The sequence below is a fragment of the Excalfactoria chinensis genome, chromosome 2, assembly GCF_039878825.1.
Source record: "Excalfactoria chinensis isolate bCotChi1 chromosome 2, bCotChi1.hap2, whole genome shotgun sequence".
NCBI classification, from domain to species: Eukaryota; Metazoa; Chordata; class Aves; order Galliformes; family Phasianidae; genus Excalfactoria; species Excalfactoria chinensis.
In genome coordinates, this window is record NC_092826.1 from 34,027,643 (window position 1) to 34,043,640 (window position 15,998).

Genomic DNA, 15,998 nt, shown 5'->3' on the forward strand with positions numbered 1-15,998 from the left:
GAGAGCAAGAAAATGTTCCCAAGAATGGGTCTTTCCAAGGAACTGACTGGACTCTACTTAGGCAAGGCCAGCAGAAAATCAGGAACTATTCTAAAGTCTGTCTGAATAGTTCAGAGTTTTGGGTACCAGGTATCCAAACCAGGACAATATGCTCAAGTTCATCAAATGGATTTGAAAAACTTACAAGAATGTAGTGGAATAATCAGAAGAAAGCCAATGGATGTTTGGGATAACCCAACCCCATTGCTCCAAACAGTAGCCACTGAAGATTGGGTTAGTTTGTTTCCAGGAAAGTCAAACAAGGAAATAAACATGGAAATGTTTTTCAAGCCTCCTTTCTAAGAGAAGCTTTACAATCTACTTCGTATGAAAGGGTAAGTAAAGTTTATAGGTCTTAAAATGCATGGTGATAACCTCCTTCTGTATGGATTGTCAAACAATATCCATTTTGCTGCCTAGAGCTGATCCAACACTAAACCTCCTGACACTGGCTGTTCCATCAGATTTCCATTCCTGTTTTGTCTAACTTGATCTCTATTACCTTGCCCATATGCTTTACTTCTCCTGCCGCATCGGGCATTTTTTATCCCACAGTCTTTAATATCCACAGAAAGAATTTCTGATAAGGGCTGAATACTTCCCTCATTACTTGTATACATTTATATTTGCACCATACTTAGAAAAAAAACAACCTTTTTTTGTGCACTTAAATATATCAGTATATCAGTTAAAATATCCATACCTACCTATTTCATAATTATTTCCTCCCTCTCCAATTAAAAAAACTTATATTTTAAAAGTAGTTTGCACTTCTAAGGTAACGAGAAGAATAATCAGTGAACTATTAGAATGACTTGGTGTTTTGTAGCAAGTAAGTTATACTGCATTTATCAAACTTAAAAGATCAGGGTGCATAACATCTGCTCCTTATATTGCAATGAACTTGATTTAGCCCTAAGTAGCCCTATGCTACTAAGACATACCTTGGGAAACTCAAAAGGAAGGCCCATATGAACCTAATGAGGTTCAACAAAGCAAAGTGCAAGTTCCAAACCCCCTGTCAAAGGCAGAGTTGCCTGTTCTAGTTCAAGTACTAGACAAGGTTGCCCAGGGCCCCATCCAACCTGGCCTTGAACACCCCCAGGGTTGGAACTTCCATAAGCTCTCTGGGCAGCCTATGCCAGCACCTCACCACCCCTCCCAATGAAAAACCTTACCCAGACATCTAACTCTCTCCTTTATTTTAAGATCCTTTCCCTTTTCCTTATCACTATCTACTCTTGTAAATTGTTGAGTTCACTCCTATTTATAAACTCTCTTTGAGTATTGGAAAGCCTTAATAAGGTCTCCTTTCAGCCTTCTATTCTCCAGAATGAACAAGCCCAGCTCCTTCAGCTTGTCTTCATAAGAGAGGTGCTCCAGTGCTCTGATAAATGTTATCAGAAATTAATTATGCAAAGGTAACAATTATTTTTTCAAAGATACAAGTTTCAAGAACAGCTCAGAAGAAAAGTTCTCATGCATATCTGAAGGGAAAGATATGATGTAGGGTTATGTTTAGTCTATTGAATCCAGCTCATGGGTATGAAATTGAAATGCAGTAACTATGAAACTGCTGAGATTAAAAGACATATGGACAGAGTAGTAGTGTATTTGATTTCTCTACCGCACTGGAGCTGAAAATGAAGAATAAAATGTGATGGTTTCCTCCTAGAATTTATTTTAAAAGATCAAAATCCTAGCAACGTTTCTAAATTAATTATTCAAAATAAACATAATATTTGTTTTTCATAACAGTAAGCATATCTTGCACTTTGCTCTGCTATGTATTGCACTCTCTGCTGTCTTTGCCTGTCAGCACTGTGTGTTCACTTCATGTTCTGCTTGATAAAGAGGCGCTAATCAACTCAGCATACCTATGAAAACTAAATCCTTCTACGAGTTCATAGAGAAAATAGAAAAATAATATTTTGTGCTCTTGCATAGTACTTTTTCCTTGACTTATTCTAGGGAAACAAAAACAAACTAAGCACTCCTCCCTGAGAAAGACAGACTAGGGTGTTTTAATTACTATACTATTACAAAAATATTATCATCAGTATTATATGTATACAATTATTATACTATTGTTATATATATCTGAAATTGATCAGCTAGTTATATGTAAAAAACAAATAGCACTATGCTCAGGAGAACTTGCCCTCTGTTGCCTGATGTCACATTTAACTTTATACAAAATCCAAAAATAACACTTTCTGGTGGTATGTACATAAACAGAAGGACAACTGTTGGTTAACTGGAAAATAAAATAGCTACTTCTTTTTAATTAATGATTTCATACAACTTTTGCTTTGTCAACAGAAATTTTCAAGTAAGGAAAAGCAACTTTGAAGTCAAACCCCAGCTGACATGTCTTTTATCTCCATGTAATTAACAATATTTCTTCCCCCTTCTGGGTGTTGAAGGACTGCTAGTACACACTACCTGTGATGGACTGCAAACAGGTTTACAAACTTAGATCTGTAAACATAATACGATGGAGAGTACCATCTTCAAGCAATCAAGTATACTAGCCAGTTACCAGAAGCATATTTATATAATCAACACTGGTGAGATGATATGTATATAATTTAACTTTCTATGTGGCTATTAAAGTAAGTAGCTAAAGAACTAGGTTTCAGAGAGATTACGTTTTCAATAGAAAAAGCTTGGAAGAATTTTCCTTACTTGTTTTATTTTTCAAGGAGTATATAAACATGAAACGAAATCATTATTAATTCCACGGGAGATACTTTATACATCCTGAGCAATTAAATATTTCTGCAGAATATTTGTCAGCCACTTTTGAAGTAATCCAGTTGTTTAGTGACTAATTATCATCCAACCTACAGTTTTTAGATATTGGGAAAATAGTAACTTTCGGAATATGGGGGGGGGAAAAAAGAAAAAAGAGGTAATTATGTACTAGTTAGGGTACTGTGTCATCTGTTTTTACAGTCTAATTAAGATGTTACATTATTATATAGAAAAATACAATCTGACAGGCAGTGAGACTGCATAATAAGGACACCATCTCAGTTGTGATGTTAGATGTAAGGCCAAAGAGCAAATCGTTTCATCTCCCACAAAAAGTGAGTGAGTGCACTCCCACAGTGCTATTGCTAGCATGATATACTGTTTATGCACAATGAGGAAAAGTCGATTCAGTTGCTATTGCTGAGGATCTGGCTTGTGGTAGGAGCACAAACACCTAAAAATACTATCACAGAGCAACATGTCGCGTGCTTGATAAAGCATGGGAATATATAGGAGTAGAATGCAAAGTTCTTTTTGAGCAACTGAAATGATCTTTTAGTTTCTTGCAAACCAAGTTTTACCATGATTGTTTACAAGTAAATAACTCTGTCTGATACTCTAAAACACTACAGTGTTTGGCTGACAGCTGAAGAAAGGCATGGTTTTAAATCATTCAGATCCCCTTCCTGTATCTCTGATGTTCCTTCCAAACTGGAAAAGTAGCCATAACCACTGCACTGAAATAATTTAAAATCTCCCAAACTTCCTTAATTATAGATACTGGAACTGTAAAAAAAAAATAAAAAAAAAATTAAATGAAAGTCTCTCTCCATGAGTGAAGTCACTTTAGCAATTTTAGTTGCAGAAACTCCTACTACGTTCATGAAATGTCTACATCCCACATGACAACAATCACAAAAGAGAACTTCCTGAACTGCTTTTCCCTGTACTTCACCTCCAACAGAACCCAAAAGGACTTCTGAAGGAGTCACAAGAACTAGTGGAGATTTCTGGGGAAAATACACGTCCCTGGTTTTGTACCAGCAAAGGGATTGAAGTGATGTCCCTGACATTCCTGTATCTCCAAAACACAACTGAGGTCTCAGTCCCAGTCTACAGAACTCCATCTGGGGATGAGGAATTACAATGCCAAAAGCAATCTGTTTTATTTTACTGCATATATTACAGTCCTCCAGCTGGAATCCTGGCAGGTTGACAGTGTAAACCCCAGTTGGAAAATATTTGAGGCATCTGAGCTTTGTCTCATTTATGCACATAAACATAACCTGCTAAATGCCATGGTCATACTTGTCCCCATGGCTCTGACCCTGGCTACAGCAAGGGAGGAGGTTATTTTCACCTCCTTCTTGTAGCACTCAGGTTTGCTGATGAAGTTGCCAAATATGACATTATTTCTTTACTGCCTTCAGAAGCTGTAGCTCTCAGCAGTGCTCTCCTTTGAGAGGAGCAGGAAAGCCATTACAACTCCTACCAGAACAGAGACAATCGGGAGTATTACAAAGGCTTCTTTCCATGGTGTTCCTGCAAGTTCTAAGTCTCTGAGTTTACTATAAAAGATGGAATAACAGACATCTCTAACATTTGGTGCTGAGTGTGCAAAAGTGTATTTTTAATAGTACCAATCTGAAGAGCTAAAGTTCATCTACGAGTAGAGCCAAGTAGGAAAGAGGAGGAAGTGGAAAAGTTAACCGTGAAGGGGAGGGACAGCAGTGCATACCTCTATTCTCCTCCCTTGAGTTCTGACTGCAGAGCAACAGAATCAAATTAGAAGAGAGAAATAAATAAAGATGAGTACTGGGAGAAAGCAAGGTACACCTAGTGGAAGCAGCTCCCTTATTTCTCATGCTCACACTGATGAAAACTATTCCTCTTGACGCTACATCAGCATTGACAACCATGTCCTGCCAAATACAGAATTACTTTTCTGTGTTTTGCTGAGTAAAATAAAAATAATAATTTCACATGGAAGTGGAAAGAAAACAAAAGAATATACAAGCTTAGTGTTTAAAAATAGTGACTAACGAGACTAACTAGAGACTAACTAGATAGAAAATGGTGGAAAACAGTTATTTATGAGTTAAGTAACCTAGAAAGTGAGAGGGTGATATAAAGAGTGGAAAACAAGAACTATATATACACAATAAAATCTATTATTTTGTGCAAATTCAAAGATAAATCTTGGTCCTGCAAAAAGTACAAACGTTTCTCTGTGTGCTTCAAGCAGGCAGGGAGATGAAAGCCACCTACAGATTTAAGCAAGAAAAAGGACTAAAATGCTTCTTGTAAAATGCCTTTCTGATTCTTAAAGAAAACTGAAAACTTCTGCTGCTTATTAAAAAAAAAAAACAAACAAACATATCTACATGCAGATAATAATAATAACGATAAATTAATAATCATTACTGATAGGAGAAAAATGAAATTTATTTCATTTTCTTCTTGCAATATTGAACCTTCAGAGGTAATCGGAGAAAATCCATTAAAATTATATTAGTAGTAGTATTAGTAATAATACTAACAATAACAACAGCAGTAACAACAATAACAACATCATTCTTTTAGAAATCATATTGGAAATTTTGTAGGTATGTTGTTGGGTTCAGTGCAGACTAACAGAAATAATCATTTAAAAAAAAGAGGCTGCAAATGCATTGTGTTCCACAAGGAGTTAGCAGCACCACAGAGTAACCTGTGACTACTACAACAGTGATTTTGGTGGGTTTCAGAGTCCCAAGTCTTCTTTCTTATTCAGAGAACAGCGATTAATTGGATCCGAGGGAAATAAGATTCTCTCTTAAACAAGAAGTTTCAAAAGTAATGAACTACAATTTGAGATAAAATAATGTCCTTATTGTATATTTGTAAGACTAGTACTTATATTGCTTCTTCCAGACTTTGTGCTGGCTGCACATTATTTAATGTAGAGGTGGTTTAAAGCTCTGCTTGTACACTGTCATTAACTAAAGATGAACATGCATTCATCTCTAGACAATTTTACAGTACGGAACACATCTATGATCATATGCATAACTCAGGAAATGGCTCATCACATACAGGCAACCCAGGGACAGCAGATTTTTGTTGTTGTTGTTGCTGTTAATGCTTATATCCATATAAATATGAAATTTTAGATAGCCAACCTGCCTCCACTACCTGTTTTCAGAGGCAATTATATTTACTTATACACTGATTATTAAATCACAACAGAAACAAAAGAACAAGGGTAATTGTGTTACACATTGAGTGTGTAGAGACTCTAGTTAAATAATGTCTTGGCACCAGTGTATTGCTCTGAACAGATGATGACACATTTCATGGGAGCAATCAGAAAAGGTGTATGGTAGTGCTGGAATGAGAAGACCTATGGAACACATTAAAAATAGATGCCAAGAAATTACATCATCTTCCTCCTTACCCAGTATGGGTCAGGAGGCTACAAACATTCATTTATGTTCCATTTCTCACGAAGTAAGAAGGCATACTCTCAACTATTCTCTAGCTATACAATACCATTACATAGAAGATTAGCAGGACAGCAAAGATGATAAAAACTACTGCCACAGCATTAACAGATGTTTGTGTAGATTCTGGCACAAAAAGTAGCTCTTACCTGGTAAAATGCACTTTCTGAAGCACATCAAAAGTAGAAGGTACCCTCAGCAAAAAACTAATAATCACAGTAATAAATTTTGTGAATCAAATTAATTTTTAGAAACAAATGAAATTCAATAGTCCAAAGGTCTTTCACTTCAATAACGAAAAAATACTTATGCTATAAAGTGACCATGTGGAAATTGATGAGCTTAAGCAGAAATGGATGTATGGATGTGCTAGCACATAACCCTTTGGAATTACCTTTTTATTAATACTAGTTCGGATTGTAATTAAGATTAGCCCAAATCTAGGATCTAGTGTAGATGAGTTGGAAGCTCCCTGGAATAGGTTCAAGCCATGCGTGCTCAGTGCCTCCTTTCCTTGGTGTCTTCCTTGAACAGCCCATCTATAAGAAATTAATCTTATCTTCTACCATCAATAAAATTAGGCTATTGCTTCTATGCAACACAGTTTTGAAGTATTGTGAATTATACATATCTCAGGTTGCAAATATGATCAAATTAGTTAAAAGAAGGTTAACTTCTACTTCCATTTAATTTTACACTTGAATATAATGATTTTAAGTGATTTTTTTTTTGATTTTTTTTTTAACAAAAAAATCGTAAGTAGTTCTGGATATGCGTAGATGGACAATATGAATCAACTGGAGACAATGGGCTCCAAAAGGAAATATACAGAGATATTTAAGCTCTTCATTAGAGAAGACTTCTGACATTTCAAATACAGTTAAAATATTTCATTCAGAAGAGTTATGGAATGTGCAATTGCAGCTTCTCATGAATACATAAACAATGAAGGACTGAGACAACTAATTCAAACATAAAGCACAAAGTATTATGATTTGAAATGTCAACGTGATATGATTTAAAGGGAATTAGAAGAGAATCCATAAAATAGAAAGTATTATTGTTTGGTCCTTTCATGACACAACTTTTCTCATTCCATTTAAGTACTCAGAATCCTTAGACTTGGACTCTTCTAAGTTCCATCCAATAAATATATGATACAGACATGGATTCATCTTAGATCTGTGTTTAGGTTAGAAGGGCACCATTCAATCTGAGTGAAAATCCCTGAGGACAGTCTTTGAGAGATCATCCCTGATATATTTAGCCTGTACAGGAGTGAAAAGTACCTCTTAAATTACTGTCAAATCTATAAAAGTTCCTTCCTATCTTCTGCTTTACTAGCTTGAGAAGAGAGGGGAAGGCAGCTATCGCCTCCCACAGTACAGCTGTTAGAAAGTGTACTGCACTGGCCCAACAGTTAAATATCCAACTCATCTGGATTAAAATATATATTATTCACTACACAGCTACATCCGTACAGATGTACCAACCAAATGGATACAAAACAATGGTTGCTCTAAGCAGTCAGATGAAAAAAAGACAGTGAGAGCATTACAAAGTCTCTGGATGCTAGCATTTCTTGGAAATCTCTCTTGCTCTGCTTCCAGATAATTTGTTTTCTTTCTTGCAGTGTTTATTTCTACAGTAGAGACATTAGAGTGAACGCTGAATTGCAGTGCATACTAAGTCTTTACCACTGGAGCATTACAGTGAAGAAAACCCTGTCCTGCTTAACCTGCAGGACTGAGAGCAAAGTAAATGAATAGAGCAGCCAGACTTTGGTCTCAAGTACAACAGCTGGATACAGAGGCTTGCATAAAGAATGAATAATTTATTTTTGTTCAGAGGATAAAATCTTCTGAACAAAAAGTAAATTTTTTTCCCTGTTTGTCTCTTTTGCTCTTCCACCATGCTGATTTCCTACTGTAACAGTGTGCAAGCATATGATACACAAATAATAAATTATATTAAAGTATCTTTTCATTAAAATACACAGATAAAATACACAGTAAATATAAATGCACTGTTTGTTTTGCTGTTCTTGGCTGAACAATTTGATTCATGAGTTTTTGTTTGTTTGTTTGTTTGTTTTTTGTTGTTGTTTTTTGGTGTTTTTTTTTTTGTGTGTGTTTTTTTTTTTTTTCTTCTCCAATCAGGTTGGATGAGCTTAAAGCCTTTCTTAAGGGTTGCAGATTACTCAACTTAATCTCATCAACTATTCACAGCTTTCACCTCTTCTTCCAGGCATCCTCTTCAGAGGGTTTATAGCTTTGAATCTCAACATAGAAACACGCAGAATGAGAACTGTCTGCCTTCAGCATGCACTTTGCTCTGCTTCAGTGAATATTTTTAAAGTTTAAAGCTTAGTTAGATCAATTTGAGAATTTTGGAAATCAGTGCTGAATTGCTCCTCTTATGGCAGCAATCATTGAGTTTGTTCATGCTGTAGGTTTGTTCCGGGATTATTTACTCAGAAACACTTTGCCACACTAGAAAAGCATAATCATGGAGAGAAGTAATGCAACACTCATTTAAAGAAAGAGTAAGAGGGTAAAGAAGGAGCTCTAATCTGTTCTGATTCTGAAGGACAGCAAGTATTTCCCAAAGCTTTTCTCTTTTCTTCTTGAAGTATGCTTATGATGCTGGTCAGAGTTTTTGAAAGGTTCATTAGGAATGGGGCAGGTGACTGCAAGTAAGGAAAAGACTTTCTAAGTTCCGTTGCAAATTCTGAAGAAAACATACTGCTTGTGCTCACAGACCTTTATTTCCCTCTTCAGGCTTTTATCTTTATTCCTCAAGCCCTTCTGTCTTCTTTCTCCCTGGTTCTCTATATTAGCACTGTTCCCTGATCACCAAATCATGATTTTCCTTATTCCCTGTGTCACTCTCCACTCAGCATCAGCCTTATCTTATTTCTGCCCACTGTTTTTTCTGCATAGCTTTCAGAATGAGAATGAAGCCCAGCGTTCTTTCTTAATGACCCTTTGATCCAGCCCCACCTTTCCCCAGAGCTTTGCTTTCCCTCTGCTTTCATTTTCCAAGTTTTCCATCCAATCTTTGCCACATAATTCACTATTTCCCTTGGCTGTTTGTTTGTTTGTTTCAGCATCGAGATTACCATGGAATAGACTCTGTAACCCATTCTAATATTTTGTCCCTAAATGCTTTAACTTGTCTTCTCTTATGCTGCTCAAGTGCATGAAGGAAATAAAGACAAGAACTCTAGGAGCTCAGTCCTTGTATTCAGCAGTGAAGGACAGCACCAGATACAAAAGCTCTGAGGTAAGAACAGCTACTACACTAGAATCTTTCACACAAATAACTATCTCATTCACACAAGCTTCTATTAAATGAAAGATTAGCTTTCCTGGGGGAACGTTTTCTTCTCTGTTGTTTTCTTTTTGAAGGAAAAACATGCATCAGAATAGTGAAAGAAATATGGCTGACACAGCAGTGGCTGTTTTCTTGATATTTTTCACAAGTGCCTGTTAATTATTATTTTCTTTTCCCCAAGGAACTTAAGAAATAGAAAGGTTTTGAAAAATATGCTTAAACAGTTTATTTTTTTGAATTGGTATTTGTGTCTGAACTGTCTCATTGGAACGAGGAATTTTCCAGTGATTATTCAAATTAAGATAATTCAGACATTAGGTCTGGAAATGATCACCATAAATAGCAAAAAAGAAAATGATCACTTACATTTACAATATCTAGAAACAGCAGACAAAAGACTCAAATGTAATAAATTCTGTTTTAATGGGACTAATCAGTTGCCTTCCCAGGCTGGACAAGAATTATCAACATCTCAGAACCAATTATCATTAACAGATTTCCACGCTGTCACTTAACTGATATTTGCAGTCATTGTCATTTAAAAAGTCTTAGCCAAATGTTAACTTACGTGTTAGGCTCTTGCTGCCTTGAATGGACATTTCCCACTCAGACCTTACGGAGAGACAAGGTTTTTCACACATTATAATCACTCAGTAAAAGCACATAGATTCTGCTTGGGTGCACCTAAGCATGAAAATTTTCACTTATTCAAGCAGAAAGATTCTGCCTCTATGAGATCAAACGTACTGTTAAATCTTGACCAGAAAGTACTAAGCATTGAGTAAATTGAGTGTGATGGTTCTGGGAGGGCACTATTCCTCATTTTGTCCAGCAGACTATACCACAATATCCCTTTCATGTGGTGAAGCTGTTCATGACTGCAAGGAAAGAAATCTGTACTGTAATGCATCATTAAGTCAAATTAACCCAATCATCCACCTGTTAAGTGAACAAAATGAAGAAAAACCTCATTCTCAGCAAGTTCCTTTGCATAGAATCAGCAGGGAATGTCTACATCATGCCAACAGTTCCTTAATCTCATTAGTTAACTCTCATTTCTTTTACAGCCAGTAATGTACTTTGCTTCTAATGTTTCAGCAGATTCATTATGGTCAAATGCTAATTTCTTGTCAAAATAAATTGTCAACAGGAAAAATTATGCTTCCTTTGGATGTTTGTGTCTGTTTTCATGGGAAGTGGGATGTGTTTATTAAAAAAAAAAAAAAAAAAAAAAAAAAAAAAAAAAAAAAAAGAGAGAGAAAAAGAGAAAGAGATTCTTGCTGTTTTCAGTGTGCTTGTGTTAGGACTCCAACCTGCTTGGGCTTTCACCTGAAGCTACTGTTTTTTATATATTTTTAAACCACCTTTCCACACAACCAGTGACAGTATTCACCTGGAACATACATCATCATAGACTGGAGACTAACTTGCTCAGATTCCTTACAAAACAGACTCATGAGCACAAAAGAACTAACATGACGCTGTTTTTCTTGTGAGAGTGGGTAGTAACTGATATTCAAAGGAAAGTATGTGAAAGTGCATCATAACCCTTTTTAGAAAATGATCTACCCTGTACGAAAACAGAAGCTTAGTGCTGCCACTTACAAGTTCTGCATTTTTGGTTATCTGTTTTATTTATTGTTAATAAGTGTTGTTATTCGTATAAGCTTGCTACCTTTCTTGTTCTGGTAATTTAATGTATCAATAAAATGCAATTTTCTCATCTGATGGAAAGGGTTTTTTTTAAAAGCAATGTCTCATATTTAAGAGCTGGAGAGGTGGAGAAGTCCTGATATACTGACTGATGCAAAAAAAATTATAACCTATTTTCCTATTACTACTTACACTAAATTAAATCACCAAACTAATTTAAATGCTATGTGAATTTACATAAATAAGTGAGGCTCCTTGTTCATAACAACAAAGAGGACAATCTTTTTAAAATACAAATTGGAAAAGTAAAAGGAAATTGGGAATGAGTGCAGTTGATCTGAATTCCACTGCATCTGGCAGGTGAAGATTGTACATAGAAAACTGGAAAAGCAGTGGAAGAAATGTGTTTATCCTACTTATTACAGTAAAGAATGAAGAGAAAGGCTTTTGGATGAACAAAAATGTAGAAACATAGAGGATCATACCAGAAGATAAAATCATTTCTTACAAGACTGTTTCTTGTGATCCTATTATTAAGACTTGGTTTTGGTTCCGTGGGCACATGTACACCTATCAATAACAGTGTTAGTAAAATACAGTGAGAAAAGCAGTAATATAAACTATGTACTAAGCTTCCTATTTCAAATTATTTCCCTCATCCTGGTCAGGATTTTCTAACTGTTACTCATACAGTAAGTTTTAAATTGAAAATGTGGAACAACACAAGCACACAGAAAATCCTGATACTCTATAACTATTGAGGGCATAATGGAAAAATAATTATAATTAGCCGAGCTAACAGAAAGGGAAGAAGTGTGTGAACAATAAACATTTTATTGCTCGACTTCCTGACATACAAAAAGCCTTAAGTCTGTCAGACAGTATAAAACCATTGACATAATAAGGTGGGAAAAGAAATTGAAATGCAAGAAATAATTAATGCAAGAGTCTGCTTATTTCAGGGAAATAGCAGAGTGCTAAAAAATCCTATATATTTCCAACCTTTATAATTCTTGTAGGTAACAGATGTAAGCTTGCCTTTTAAGGATTCACAGTCCACAGGATGTGCATAACATTTACAGTGGAAAAGGCTTTTGTGATCAATGCTGAGGAAATACAAAATCTTTTGACAAAGAAACAAGGTTCTTGGCCCAAGGTGAACTGCTGTTGCATAGCTCAGTAGCACAAAAAGAGGGACAAGAACAACACAAAATCATCATCCTTAATTGGCTGACAGTCATCAGGAAGAAAAAACCCACAACAAAATACTATTAACCCCTGAAAAAAACAAAAAGCAAAAAACAACAACCCCCTCCAAAAAATAAAATAAAATAAAATAAAATAATATAATTAAAAAAAAAAAAAACAACACAACAAAACAAACACATTTTTGAAAGTAGCACAATAGCAGCATTTCAGACAACAGTGGCCATCACCCATGTGCCTGACCCTGACCTTTCTATGCAGAAAGAATGCACAGGGCCAGCATTATGGGGGGTGTGAAAACCTCCTGTTTCAAGCAATGCTATAACTAACTCTCATACAGTATAAATTATCTCTTTTATCCTCAAGATAAGTGTTATGGACCAGTGAGGTATGTGAGTCTCCAAGGACTCTGTGATTTTAGCTACTGACAAACACCATGCACACTCATTCTCTATTGAACACGCTGCAGGGCTGCTTGGGAACAACCTTTAGATGTCTCATCTGAATGAAATTGGCATTCAAGGCCAGACTGGATGGGGCTTTGCACAACCTGGTCTAGGGGGCGGTGTCCCTGCCTATAGCAGGAGGATGGAACTAGATCATCTTAAAGGTCCCTCCTGACCAAACTCTTCTATGATCCATCTTAAACAGAAACCCCATAAACAATATTTTGTCTGCATCATTTTTACTTTTTTTCCCCAAGAGCCAAAAGGTTCATCTTCTCCCTCTGCTACTGTATGTATTTACCTAAGTACTGAGGGACAACATAGGCTGATTTCTAAAATTAAAAACCACTTAAAGGCTCTCCCATATAAAAACAAGCCATCCATCACTAAGTTTTTCTAATGATCAAATAAAGGTCCTGACATGATACTCCAGTCCTTTTCGGTAAAACACCAAGATGAGGGATATCCTGAGGGAAAAAAAAATGCTCTTTGAAGAATGTGATTCTGTTTCAGCAACCCCCACTAGAGATTCAGTCCCCGCTTACTCATTTCAAACACCAGGATCCTTGTGAGCTGCCTCTGAATCTCAAGCAGACAATGCTCTCAAATGTTTAAATACAACCTGGGAAGAAGATTTCATGCAATCTAATTAGATGGAGAGCAGGAAAAAAAAAATCTTGCACACATCAGTCTTGTCATACTTGATTGGTACTAGCAAAAAATAGTAACATGAATGATAGAAGTACTGTCAGATAACAAATACATTAGTTCCTCTTCTGGATATCTCAGGTTACTTTGAACCTCCCTACTTTTACTTCTTTGACCCTGACCTCTGTGATATTATTTGAAGTCCTCCAGAGAGTTAGATGTGGTGCATGCTTCAGAATGTTAAACTGAGGATAAGCCTAAAAGCTTTAAGCTCAGAGAAAAAGAAAAAAAGAAAAAGAATAAAACACCAAAAAAAAAAAAAAAAAAAAAGCCTAACTCTCTCTAAAGTGAAATACCAGAACTTTAATTGGAATTGGATAATTCAGGAAAGCTGACAGCTCCACCAGCAGAAAATAAAATAAAATAAAATAAAATAAAATAAAATAAAATAAAATAAAATAAAATAAAATAAAATAAAATATAAAAAATAAAAAATAAAAATAATTCAAAAAAGAGTATACTAAAAAACTTTAATTTTCACAATTTTCCCTAAATACATTCTCTTTCTTGTTCATCCATCCTTCTGTCTCTAGACACTAAAAGCTATAAGGAAACAAAATGACTGACTTTATTATCCAAGTTACTTCCCTTTCATCCAGACGTGGAAAAGGAAAAAGATGTCTCTGTTCATTACTCAGGTAATACCATGAGCTGCTTAGACACTATGTGTTTTTCTACCATATTAGAATCTAAACAGATTCAAACTGTTTGAATCACCCTCCTGATGAGTAACGAGAACCGTGTTCCATAAAAGTGATACTACTATAGGTAAGTATGCTAATCATAATATATAGGTTTAGAAAATTATACAATTTTAGCTGCTAATTAGGATAGAAGCTGGCAGCTAGGGCCCAATATGAGGCTGAGTAATGCTGAATAATGCTGGATAACACTTGATTCTGGCAAGCAAAGGACACAAAGAAGCTGTAGCTTAGACAAAGCCTGGCTTGCAAATGGCCATATGTATTCTATCCGCTCCAAAAGGTCACTGTGAGGTGGAGCTACTTCACACACAGCAAGGAGACACAGAAAATATTCAGGCAGAAAACATGTATGTATGTGTATACCTGTGCACCTGAAATATGGAGCTATGCTTTGAAGTTAATTATGTAATGCCCTGAAATATACATCTTACGAGAAAGATTTGTGAGATTGCCATAAGCCTTCAGCTCCAACAAAGACAGACAGGAGACATTTCCTGCTCTGCTCCAGATTTTCTGAATCCTTTCAAAACTTATCACTCCCACCTTCACAATCACCTCAGCTGTGGGATGGATGCCACACAAACAAAGAACTTAGAATAGCTTAAACACCTGCTTGAGTTGAATAGAATTTATTGAAAATATCTGTAACACTGAAGACTGAAAATTCCATGTTTGTGATGATTCATTCAATTAAAATACAGACTCAAAGTACAGGATCACTGTGAAAATAAGACAATATTTCATAAAACCTTCTGAAAAACTCAGAATTCTGTTCGCATCAGTAAAAGCAATGAAAATCATAGTGGATTATATTGACAATTTAGTGAAAAGGGGAGACAATCTTTAAAATGTCATTGTAATAATTTTACTCCTGTGAGTAATTTTTACTGTTTGCAACTATTTTCTTGTTAAAAAAGGCGCAGTCTCTTTTATCATGCAAATGTGAATGCAAGTGTGAAAAAAACCCTTAAACTACAGATTACACAAAGAAGAAAGAAACATATCAAAGTTGCTCTGAAAAGCCTGCTTCTCCACTGGGAAATTAACCTTGCAAATGTATTCCCTTTTTTTTTTTTTTTTTTTTTTTTTTTTTCTTTTCTTTCTTTTCCAGGTGCTGTTGGGAAATCAGGGAATGTATTCAAATGTAGGTTAATATAAAAATATACATCTGATTGGATACCATGTTTATTATGAGCTTCTGCTGACTATAATACAAAGGCTCAATAAAGACAATGAGCTCTTCTGATAGAAGCCTTTACTTTCCATAGAGAGCTAAGATTATTAATTTAGGATAAAGACAGCCAATTCCATCTAGTAGCTGAGCTAAGAGAAATCTTTGTTTTCAAACACTCCTCATAAGTGATGAATAAACAAACACATACACACAAATAATTGCCAACATGCTGTGGACACACATTGAGCATCCAATATTTGAATCTATATATACTGTAAACTCACCACTCAATAATCCTAGCACCAAGTTACTATATGCACTGATGACTATACAAAAAGATTACTTGCTTTCTTCATTAAGAATATTTGGTACTCAAACAGTATAAGAGACCGGGATGCAGGCTATCAACAATTCTAATTTAAATCATCCTGAAGGAAGTGAGAGCACTTCAGAGAATTCAAACACTTTAGCTGTGATCACAGTCTGTATATCT

At 35.5% G+C, this 15,998-nt stretch overlaps 1 protein-coding gene across 2 annotated transcripts in view; it reads right to left on the reverse strand.

Annotated features, from left to right (window-relative positions):
• The window catches only part of NKAIN3 (sodium/potassium transporting ATPase interacting 3), a 302,386-nt gene that overhangs the window by 79,911 nt on the left and 206,477 nt on the right, over window positions 1–15,998 (reverse strand). The window lies entirely within an intron of this gene.